This window comes from Stenella coeruleoalba, assembly GCF_951394435.1.
Source record: "Stenella coeruleoalba genome assembly, chromosome: X".
NCBI classification, from domain to species: Eukaryota; Metazoa; Chordata; class Mammalia; order Artiodactyla; family Delphinidae; genus Stenella; species Stenella coeruleoalba.
Genome location: NC_137152.1, coordinates 56,739,045 through 56,751,327, shown reverse-complemented (window position 1 = coordinate 56,751,327; position 12,283 = coordinate 56,739,045). Strand labels below are relative to the sequence as shown.

Sequence of the window (12,283 nt, the reverse complement as noted above, 5' to 3'; positions counted from 1 at the left end):
CAAGACCTTGTGGACACCACGGTAGGACTTTGGATTTTATTGTGAACGTGATGGACTTCTGAGCAGGGATTCTTGGGACTTAGTGAGTTTGTAGTATCCATTGTAAGGAGTGAGAAAGAGACAATTAGAAGTCAACGATGACTGGGCAGCCTTGAAGGCCCACCTGTGACTGGGAACCATAAATGTGTAATGGTGTACATCTGCAGTTACACAGTTTATTCCAACAGCACTTGACCATCCTCGCTTTGGGAGCAGAATAAACATTCAAGTGGTCAGACTGATTTAAGGTTGGGATTTGAAGTTCAGATGCTAGAAGGAAACTGGCTAAGGTGGTTTACCAGGGTAAACTAATTCCTAAGTGCGTGCTCAGGTAGGTTCTTACAGAGAAAAATTGAATTTCCAGGAGCCCTTAGGGAAGGAAATACTGTATTTCTGCCTTTTGCCTTCTTTCACTGCTTTGCTGTAAACAATTAGAAGCAATTAATTTAGTGAAAAGAACATTAAGAGTCAGAAGACGTAAACATGAGCCTTAGCTCTCCCAGTGACTGTGACACCAAGGGTAAACTGTCAAAACTGCCAGCTATAAGAAGGCTAAAGAAGTCATCTTTCTTGGGTAAATCATTCCAAGAAATTCACTTTGTGCCATTAAATAAAACTCTTGAACCTTTCTTGGCAACAATTCTTCCGAATTTCATCATGTCTTGCCAAATTTCGCCCATTCGGCCTTGTGCTAATGCTCACATACAATATCTCTTCATAGAAGAAAAGAGAGCTCAAATCAGATGCTATACCTCCTCTGCTCAAAACCCTCCAATGGCTTCTCATCTCATTGAGAATAAAGTCCAAACTCTGTGTGATGGCCCCTGTGATTTGGTCCCATCAGAACTCATCTTGTACCACTCTCCCTCATTAACTGTGTTCCAGCCACACTGGCCTTTCTGCTTCTCAAATAGGCCAAGGGAGTTCTTTCCTGCCTCAGAGCTTTTGCAATGCTGTTCTTTCTGCCTGGAAGACTTCTCCATCTCAGTATGGGTGAGTTTCTTTTCACTTTTCAGGTCTCTGTTTAAACATCACCCATTCAGAGAAGCTTTCCTGACCAACCTATATGAAGTAGCCCCCACCCAGACCCCATTACTCTCTATCACATTACTGTGTTATTTTTGTAATATCGCTTGTCACAATATATTGTTTTCTTGTTTGTTTTTGTATTTTTCCATCTGCTTCCACACCCCCTACCCCCCAGACACCGCAAGATCCTTGAGAATAAGCTGTTATCTATATTATCTGTTCATCATAATTCTCAGAATATAGAACAGAGTGAGTGTTCAATACAAATGTGTGTGTTGAGGGAGGAAGGAAGGGAGAAGCCTCATTTGTGACTTGTGCCCAGTAAGTAATCCCTCATTAAGATTATTCCTCAAGATGTTTAGAGCAATGAAAATATTCTGTATGATACCATAATGATGAATGCTTAGTATTCTACATTTTTCCAAATCCACAGCGTGTACATCAAGAATGAACCTTAACGTAAACCGTGGACTTTGGGTAATTATGATGTGTCTATGTGGGTTCATCAGTTGTAACAAACACACCACTCTGATGGGAGATGTTGATAGAGGTAGGGCTATGCATGTGTGAGGGCAAGGGCCGTGGGGAAAATCTTTGTACTCTCCCCTCAATTTTGCTGTGAATCTTAAAGTACTACAAAACTGTCTTAATGAAAAAAATAAAATTAAAAAAGAGATACAGTTCTGGAAAACAATATTATTGCTCAAACCCTTAGTTATTTGTGTTGCCCTCTACTGGACTTTTTTTGTAAGTGGGATAAAATCCTGATTTCCTGACTGATCTTGAATATTAGAAAGAGGATTATCATTTAAATTTTTTTAATTTATTTTTATTGAAGTATAGTTGATTTACAGTGGGTTAGTTTCAGGTGTACAGCAAAGTAATGCATTATACATATACCTATATATATGTAATTTTTTTCAGATTCTTTTTCCTTATAGGTTATTACAAATAAGGAAGACTATCACATTGTAGACTTTCAGAGTCAGAGAGAACTAGAAGTCACCTATTCTAACCTCTCTTTCCACGTAGAAACCTTTTCCACAGCATCTATCCCAGGAATTCCTTAAAGGTGCTTCAGTAGCAGCTACAGGAAGTAGAGGGACTGCTAAATGTATAGGGTTCTGGACCCCCAAATGTCCATCCCCTACTCACACTTTAACCAGAGCAGTGCTGATTTTGTTTGTTTTATATGTTGGGATTCCACATAAAATTTCATTTGTAAAAAACATTCTGCTGCTTAAGAAACATTTAAAAACTACTGATCCGACCTCTGCCCAAGCATGCACACCCACTAGGAACTCGCCATCTTGATATTCCTTCATGCTGTTTCCACATCTCTGTCTTCAATATTTAAAGATGCTGCTACTGACAGCAATCACCACTTATGCATGTGCTTGTCACTACAAAGACAAATGTGCCCCAAATGGTTCTTTCTCCATTTAAAGCCTGACCATTGGTTTGAGGGAGTAGCCATGAGTTGAAGAAGCCGTTTATTTCCCAGATTAAGTCTACCAGTGGCCTACAGCTATGCTGCAATACTCAGAACCACTTCAAAAATGACCTTCCAGCATATCTTCCACCCTCTTTATTTGTCTCACATTAGTGAATTACCTTCAATATTTCATTTCACCCTAGTGATATCCACCCACTTTGCCAGTTGATTCAAGTCATTTCAATTTTAAGTGTGTCTGTCAAACAACACTGCCACATCTAACTTTATTTTGGGACATATTTAATGCAAAGCTCCCTATTCTATCACACATTTAAAAAAAAAAGCTAATGACATGTCTCTACATCTAGGTCCAGCCTTATGAAAACCCATGCTTTGTTTATTTGTTTGTATGTTTTAAGAGGGATGTTGGGCGATGAGTTATGGGCCCTTAAAGTTTCCTGATTTGGGTACTGACCAGTCTTTTAGTGATCTGTTCACATGTTTTTCTAGTTTATCATGTTTGAATTTGTAAATGTATAATCCGAAGTTTATTTTTCTCTTTATTCAAGGTAAATAATATGAATCTTTTTCTCCATTTTTTAGATATTTCACCATTCCTATCAATTCTTTAAAATTAAAAAAAAAAGCTTTCTCCAGGGCCTATCATGTGCCAAGTACTGTGCTAGGTACTGACAGTATAAAGATGAATAAGGTACAGTCCTTGCTCGCAGAGTGTTTATAGCGTAATAGAGGAGGCAGGTACAGGAAGTAATCGTTGCAAGCCAGTTTGCTAAGCACTATGGTAGAAGTTTGAAGAAGCTACTAGAACACAAAAATAGGAATCAACTTTCTCTGCCTGGGAAAAGAAGGTGGAACTTCGGGACATCTTCACAGCTAGATCTTAAAGGATGGGTAGGAGGTTGTTAGGCAGAGGAGATGGAAGTCATTCTATGTCCAAGATGACATATATGCAAAGCCCCCAGGCACTTGCAGAATATAATATGTTTAAAATAGGGGGAAAGTCTGATGCAGTTAAGTGTTGGATACTTGAGGGGGATGATGAGATGAGGCCTGAGAAACAGGCAGGGACAAAATTATGAAGGGCCTTGCGTCCTATGGTAAAGAAAGGATCTTTTTTTCCTGTGGGCACAGGGCCTCATTGAGGGTTTTTTAAGCAGGGTACTGATATTGTCAGAATCATGTTTTAGGATGCTGTAATGAGCAGTGTAAAAGGTGCAATCGAGGAGGGAACTATGGGAGGAATACAGCACTGCTAGAGGCTCTGGAGCATGCAGCCAATTCCTTAAGTACCCTAGGATGTAAATCATTTTTGTTTCTCAACTGTGAAAGAGGACTAGCCATTTTTTCCAACTTCACATGGAGCTGATGAGAGTAAATGAGTTCATAAGTCCCCTGAGCCCCTTAGAAAAAAGCTTCCAGATTAGGGCTAGGTGGTTGGAAGTCGAGACAAGCATAGTCTACACCATATACTTTTAACACTTACTCATGCACATCTTACATATTTTTTAATATGTGTATTAGTCTTTTCTTACAACTCAATTCAACTCAGTCATAAGCTCTTCAAGGGCAGGGTCCATGATATCTTGCATCGTCTACAACCCCTCGTACAGAGACAGAGCACAGAATGAGTCCCCAGCACCTACCTGCAGTTTGATCCCATACAGTGTCCCGTCTTATGTGAACTACCTGAGACTGAGGCATCCGAGGAAGGCCACAGGACTAGTGGGAACCAGCAGTGATGTTATATTTCAGGGCTCTTTCTCTAGGGGTGACCACAAAGATTCCAAGCCTTGTTCAACCAGGCCTATGTGTGCCAGGAAGGCCGTTTACTTCCTGCCTTGGGCATGACAGCTCCTTATTAAATATAAGACATAAATCATGAAAGTTCACTTTTTATGAAATAGAAACAATTACCATTTCACTAGGAAGTCACAATCTACAAGTGAAAGATGTTGAGTAGAGTATATGTATATAATAATTGTGAATAATATTTCAGAATTTAACTAGTCCTTTGTTTGTAGAAAAGGTGTAAAAAGAATGTTCAGGGGCTTCCCTGGTGGCACAGTGGTTGAGAGTCCGCTTGCCGATGCAGGGGACACGGGTTCGTGCCCTGGTCCTGGAACATCTCACATGCCACAGAGCGGCTAGGCTCGTGAGCCATGGCCGCTGAGCCTGCACGTCCGGAGCCTGTGCTCCGCAACGGGAGAGGCCACAGCAGTGAGAGGCCTGCGTACTGCAAAAAAAAAAAAAAAAAAAAAAGAATGCTCAGAATTTTATATCCTTTCTTTCGGGTATTTATAATTAACGTAGACATAACAATACAACACTCTAGATGTTTTTAATCCAAGTTTTAAACAGTGTCGGTAATACATAGTCAAATTTTGTGCAGGGGCTTCATCCGATGGCCAAAAGGATATTTGAGGAACATCCATATTTTTTCTTGTATGTCAAAAATTACCCTAGATTTGCATCAGCAGAAGCCAGAGAGTCTGAAAGCATTCCCTGCAATTTTAAAGCAAGCACCCTCCTCTCTCTCCTGATTCGACAGAGGTTGTGATCAGTTCACTGAACACAATGGCATTTCCTCCTGTCCACACCTAATATAAACTCCAGCCAATTTAATGGGGTCTATTACGTAGGTTGGGGATGCAAGCACATAAATTCTTTGGCTCTTGAGATACTCGTCTTGTGTGCCAGGACCAGGTGCAGAAATACAAATACATATATATTAAGCGTGGGCCAGCTGCTTTGCCAGTGCTTTTGTGTTTTTTCTGTTTAACTAGAAAAGGTTGAACAGGCACGATTTCCATCAATTATACCTAATATGTTATTTTTCTTGTGGAGGAAGAGAGTACATTTAACTCCTCAACCCAGTATTGATGTCTAAACCATTGAGGTTTTTAAGTTCATTAAATGAGAGTTTAAAGTAAAAAATGATGTTTTTGATTAACCAGAATGCTCAGGGAGGGAATATTCTGGTTAATTAAATTTTCTGGTTCAGGAAAAAGTTACACCACACTTTTTTTGTTGTTTTATACATATTCTTTAACCTCTTTAAAAACTTTATCTGTATATTTATGCCTTAGTAAACGCAGTAGACTGGAGCTGGTTGAATCTTACTGCTATCACTTAGAGTTACCCGGTGTTTCTACGCTCTAGATTCTAATTGGCTAAGATCATTGGAGGTAGCAGATATTGACGAAATCTGGGCTGAACCTGGGGTACACGCTGGGAAATTGCTTTTGGAAACTTGTTTGGCTTCTTCTCATTTACTTCCTTCCCTAAATGCAAACTGTATGAAAGAAAAATTCACTAGCCAAGTGAAGACTTTGATTTGCTAATCTATACTTTACTGAATAAAAACATATTTTAGAGCAGGAAAATTCCACCTGTGTCATCTGAGAAAAATGTGCTAAAGAAGCTTAGATCCAGAGAAATGAGACCTTGTATGTCCAAAGGAAACAACAAGTGAATTCAGTTCATCATGACCTGTCTATTCAGTTTATTCCCTAGCTGAGTTAATCTTACAGCAATTTTCAGGGACCCACTCACCACCTTGATTCTTCTGTAGTGCAAATGTTAGGTTCTGTTTATAAACTACCTAAGATTCTTGGTGGTTAATCGAACTGCTTTGCACTTTTTCCGTTAGTTTACCTTGGACTGTATAATTATCCAAAGGGAAATATGGTCTGTGGATTCTAAAAGTGGCCTTCTGGCACTTTTCAACATAATGAATTCATATTTGCTTTTCTTGATTCATTTTAAAACAAATATTACCTATTTCTACTCTCCCAAGCCTTCATTTGTCTTCAGTAGTGACTGCTTATCATGCCAAATGGTGTGTAGAGAGTGAGAACTGTGTAGAATTATGTTGCTGTCACATTTATTTCCTGGATAACATTTTCGGTTTTGTCACACAGTTAATGGATTTGTTTCTGTTAACAAGTAGGGCCTTCTTGACCTAATCCTTTTTCACACATATTCCTGTATAAATTCTAAATCCAAAGGTGCTAGCTTAGTAGCTAAATTGGGTTTATAGAGGAAAGAACCACCGCAAAGTCAATTTGTGCAAATTTGACCCTGGGTCATTTACTTGCCTTCTTTTTGGAGGGGGGTGTTTAAAAACTCATTTATCCCAAATCCAAATAACCTGAAAATTGAAATGATTAAAGTTTGCTGGGTTATTGTAGGAAACATCTGGAGAGAAAAGTTGCTCCTAGAAGGATCTCTCATGGTTCATTTTTTTTTAACATATTTATTGCGGTATAATTGCTTTACAATGGTGTGTTAGTTTCTGCTTTATAACAAAGTGAATCAGTTATACATATACATATGTTCCCATATCTCTTCCCTCTTGCGTCTCCCTCCCTCCCACCCTCCCTATCCCACTCCCCCAGGCGGTCACAAAGCACCGAGCTGATATCCCTGTGCTGTGCAGCTGCTTCCCACTAGCTACCTACCTTATGTTTGTTAGTGTATATATGTCCATGCCTCTCTCTCGCTTTGTCACAGATCACCTTCCCCCTCCCTGTATCCTCAAGTCTGTTCTCCAGTAGGTCTGTGTCTTTATTCCTGTCTTACCCCTAGGTTCTTCATGACATTTTTTTTTTCTTTCTTAAATTCCATATATATGTGTTAGCATACAGTATTTGTCTTTCTCTTTCTGACTTACTTCACTCTGTATGACAGACTCTAGGTCTATCCACCTCATTACAAATAGCTCAATTTCGTTTCTTTTTATGGCTGAGTAATATTCCATTGTATATATGTGCCACATCTTCTTTATCCATTCATCTGTTGATGGGCACTTAGGTTGTTTCCATCTCCGGGCTATTGTGAATAGAGCTGCAATGAACATTTTGGTACATGACCCTTTTGAATTATGGTTTTCTCAGGGTATATGCCCAGTAGTGGGATTGCTGTGTCATATGGTAGTTCTATTTTTAGTTTTTTAAGGAACCTCCATACTGTTCTCCATAGTGGCTGAACCAATTCACATTCCCACCAGCAGTGCAAGAGTGTTCCCTTTTCTCCACACTCTTTCCAGCATTTATTGTTTCTAGATTTTTTGATGATGGCCATTCTGACTGGTGTGAGATGATATCTCATTGTAGTTTTGATTTGCATTTCTCTAATGATTAATGAAGTTGAGCCTTCTTTCATGTGTTTGTTGGCAGTCTGTATATCTTCTTTGGAGAAATGTCTATTTAGGTCTTCTGCCCATTTTCGGATTGGGTTGTTTGGTTTTTTCTTATTGAGCTGCATGAGATGCTTGTAAATTTTGGAAATTAATCCTTTGTCAGTTGCTTCATTTGCAAATATCTTCTCCCATTCTGAGGGTTGTCTTTTGGTCTTGTTTATGGTTTCCTTTGCTGTGCAAAAGCTTTGACGTTTCATTAGGTCCCATTTGTTTATTTTTGTTTTTATTTCCATTTCTCTAGGAGGTGGGTCAAAAAGGATCTTGCTGTGATTTATGTCCTAGAGTGTTCTGCCTATGTTTTCCTCTAAGAGTTGGATAGCTTCTGGCCTTCATTTAGGTCTTTGAACCATTTTGAGGTTACTTTTGTGTATGCTGTTAGGGAGTGATCTAATCTCATACTTTTACATGTACCTGTCCAGTTTTACCAGCACCATTTATTGAAGAGGCTGTCCTTTCTCCACTGTACATTCCTGCCTCCTTTATCAAAGATAAGGTGACCATACGTGCGTGGGTTTATCTCTGGGCTTTCTATCGTGTTCCATTGATCTATCTTTCTGTTTTTGTGCCAGTACCATACTGTCTTGATTACTGTAGCTTTGTACTATAGTCTGAAGTCAGGGAGCCTGATTCCTCCAGCTCCGTTTTTCGTTCTCAAGATTGCTTTGGCTATTCGGGGTCTTTTGTATTTCCGTACAAATTGTGGAATTTTTTGTTCTAGTTCTGTGGAAAATGCCAGTGGTAGTTTGATAGGGATTGCATTGAATCTATAGATTGCTTTTGGTAGTAGAGTCATTTTCACAATGTTGATTCTTCCAATCCAAGAACATGGTATATCTCTCCATCTATTTGTATCATCTTTAATTTCTTTCATCAGTGTCTTATAATTTTCTGCATACAGGTCTTTTGTCTCCTTAGGTAGGTTTATTCCTAGATATTTTATTCTTTTTGTTGCAGTGGTAAATGGGAGTGTTTTCTTGATTTCACTTTCAGATTTTTCATCATTAGTGTGTAGGAATGCAAGAGATTTCTGTGCATTAATTTTGTATCCTGCTACTTTACCAAATTCATTGATTAGCTCTAGTAGAGTTCTGGTAGCATCTTTAGGATTCTCTATGTATAGTCTCAAGTCATCTGTAAACAGTGACAGTTTTACTTCTTCTTTTCCAATTTGGATTCCTTTTATTTCCTTTTCTTCTCTGATTGCTGTGGCTAAAACTTCCAAAACTATGTTGAATAACAGTGGTGAGAGTGGGCAACCTTGTCTTGTTCCTGATCTTAGTGGAAATGCTTTCAGTTTTTCACCATTGAGGATGATATTGGCTCTGGGCTTGTCATATATGGCCTTTATTACGTTGAGGAAAGTTCCCTCTATGCCTACTTTCTGCAGTTTTTATCATAAATGTGTGTTGAGTTTTGTCAAAAGCTTTCTCTGCTTCTAGTGAGATGATCATATGATTTTTCTCCTTCAATTTGATAATATGGTTTAACACATTGATAGATTTGCGTATTTTGAAGAATCCTTGCATTCCTGGAATAAACCCCACTTGATCATGGCGTATGATCCTTTTAATGTGCTGTTGGATTCTGTTTGCTACTATTTTGTTGAGGATTTTTGCATCTATGTTCATCAGTGATATTGGCCTGTAGTTTTCTTTCTTTGTGACATCCTTGTCTGGTTTTGGTATCAAGGTGGTGGTGGCCTCGTAGAAGGAATTTGGGAGTGTTCCTTGCTCTGTTATATTTTGGAAGAGTTTAAGAAGGATAGGTGTTAGCTCTTCTCTAAATGTTTGATAGAATTCGCCTGTGAAGCCATCTGGTCCTGGGCTTTTGTTTGTTGGAAGATTTTTAATCACAGTTTCAATTTCAGTGCTTGTGATTGGTCTGTTCATATTTTCTACTTCTTCCTGATTCAGTCTTGGCAGGTTGTGCATTTCTAAGAATTTGTCCATTTCTTCCAAGTTGTCCATTTTATTGGCATAGAGTTGCTTGTAGTAATCTCTCATGATCTTTTGTGTTTCTGCAGTGTCAGTTGTTACTTCTCCTTTTTCATTTCTAATTCTATTGATTTGAGTCTTCTCCCTTTTTTTTCTTGATGAGTCTGGCTAATGGTTTATCTATTTTGTTTATCTTCTCAAAGAACCAGCTTTTAGTTTTATTGATCTTTGCTATTGTTTCCTTCATTTCTTTTTCATTTATTTCTGATCTGATTTTTATGATTTCTTTCCTTCTGCTAACTTTGGGGGTTTTTTGTTCTTCTTTCTCTAATTGCTTTAGGTGCAAGGTTAGGTTGTTTATTCGAGATGTTTCCTGCTTCTTAAGGTGGGCTTGTATTGCTATAAACTTCCCTCTTAGAACTGCTTTTGCTGCATTCCATAGGTTTTGGGTCGTTGTGTCTCCATTGTCATTTGTTTCTAGGTATTTTTTTATTTCCTCTTTGATTTCTTCAGTGATCACTTCATTATTAAGTAGTGTATTGTTTAGCGTCCATGTGTTTGTAATTTTTACAGATCTTTTCCTGTAATTGATATCTAGTCTCATGGCATTGTGGTTGGAAAAGGTACTTGATACAATTTCAATTTTCTGAAATTTACCAAGGCTTGATTTGTGACCCATTATATATGATCTATCCTGGAGAATGTTCCATGAGCACATGAGAAAAATGTGTATTTTGTTGTTTTTGGATGGAGTGTCCTATAAATATCAATTAAGTCCATCTTGTTGAATGTATCATTTAAAGCTTGTGTTTCCTTATTTATTTTCATTTTGGATGATCTGTCCATTGGTGAAAGTGGGGTGTTAAAGTCCCCTACTATGAATGTGTTACTGTCGATTTCCCCTTTTATGGCTGTTAGTTTTTGCCTTATGTATTGAGGTGCTCCTATGTTGGGTGCATAAATATTTACAATTGTTATATCTTCTTCTTGGATCGATCCCTTGATCATTATGTAGTGTCCTCCTTTGTCTCTTCTAATAGTCTTTATTTTAAAGTCTATTTTGTCTGATATGAGAATTGCTACTCCAGCTTTCTTTTGGTTTCCATTTGCATGGAATATCTTTTTCCATCCCCTTACTTTCAGTCTGTATGTGTGTCTAGGTCTGAAGTGGGTCTCTTGTAGACAGCATATGTATGGGTCTTGTTTTTGTTTCCATTCAGCCAATCTGTGTCTTTTGGTGGGAGCATTTAGTCCATTTACATTTAAGGTAATTATCGATATGTATGTTCCTATTCCCATTTTCTAAATTGTTTTGGGTTCGTTATTATAGGTCTTTTCCTTCTCTTGTGTTTCTTGCCTAGAGAAGTTCCTTTAGCATTTGTTGTAAAGCTGGTTTGGTGGTGCTGAACTCTCTCAGCTTTTGCTTGTCTGTAAAGGTTTTAATTTCTCCATCAAATCTGAATGAGATCCTTGCTGTGTAGAGTAATCTTGGTTGCAGGTTTTTCTCCTTCATCACTTTCAGTATGTCCTGCCACTCCCTTCTGGCTTGCAGAGTATCTGCTGAGAGATCAGCTGTTAACCTTATGGGGATTCCCTTTTATGTTATTTGTTGTTTTTCCCTTGCTGCTTTTAATATGCTTTCTTTGTATTTAATTTTGGACAGTTTGATTAATATGTGTCTTGGTGTATTTCTCCTTGGGTTTATCCTGTATGGGACTCTCTGTGCTTCCTGGACTTGATTAACTATTTCCTTTCCCATATTAGGGAAGTTTTCAACTATAATCTCTTCAAATATTTTCTCAGTCCCTTTCTTTTTCTCTTCTTCTTCTGGAACCCGTATAATTCGATTGTTGGTGCGTTTAATGTTGTCCGAGAGGTCTCTAAGACTGTCCTCGGTTCTTTTCATTCTTTTTTCTTTATTCTGCTCTGCAGTGGTTATTTCTACTATCTTATCTTCCAGCTCACTTATCCGTTCTTCTGCCTCAGTTATTCTGCTGTTGATCCCATCTAGATTATTTTTCATTTCATTTATTGTGTTGGTCATCATTGTTTGTTTCATCTTTAGTTCTTCTAGGTCCTTGTTAAATGTTTCTTGCATTTTCTCCATTCTATTTCCAAGATTTTGGATCCTCTTTACTATCATTATTCTGAATTCTTTTTCAGGTAGTCTGCCTATTTCCTCTTCATTTGTTAGGTCTGGTGCGTTTTTATCATGCTCCTTCATCTGCGGTGTGTTTTTCTGTCTTCTCATTTTGCTTATCTTACTGTGTTTGGGGTCTCCTTTTTGCAGGCTGCTGGTTCGTCGTTCCCATTGTTTTTGGTGTCTGTCCCCAGTGGCTAAGGTTGGTTCAGTGGGTTGTGTAGGCTTCCTGGTGGAGGGGCCTAGTGCCTGTGTTCTGGTGGATGAGGCTGCATCTTGTCTCTCTAGTGGGCAGGTCCACGTTTGGTGGTGTGTTTTGGGGTGTCTGTGGACTTATTATGATTTTAGGCAGCCTCTCTGCTAATGGATGGGGTTGTGTTCCTGTTTTGCTATTTGTTTGGCATAGGTTGTCCAGCACTGTAGCTTACTGGTCGTTGAGTGAAGCTGGGTGCTGGTGTTGAGATGGAGATCTCTGGGAGATTTTC

The 12,283-nt window shown here is 38.6% G+C and overlaps 1 protein-coding gene and 1 long non-coding RNA gene across 3 annotated transcripts in view; one reads left to right on the top strand and one right to left on the bottom strand.

Moving 5' to 3' along the window:
- Positions 1 to 12,283, top strand: part of HDAC8 (histone deacetylase 8) — a 244,890-nt gene that overhangs the window by 44,330 nt on the left and 188,277 nt on the right. The window lies entirely within an intron of this gene.
- The window catches only part of LOC307180951, a 142,285-nt gene continuing 133,697 nt past the window's right edge, over positions 3,696 to 12,283 (bottom strand). Inside the window, exon 3 of the long non-coding RNA XR_013825834.1 lies at positions 3,696 to 4,757. This is a non-coding gene — a long non-coding RNA (uncharacterized lncRNA). The remainder of the gene's footprint in view (positions 4,758 to 12,283) is intronic.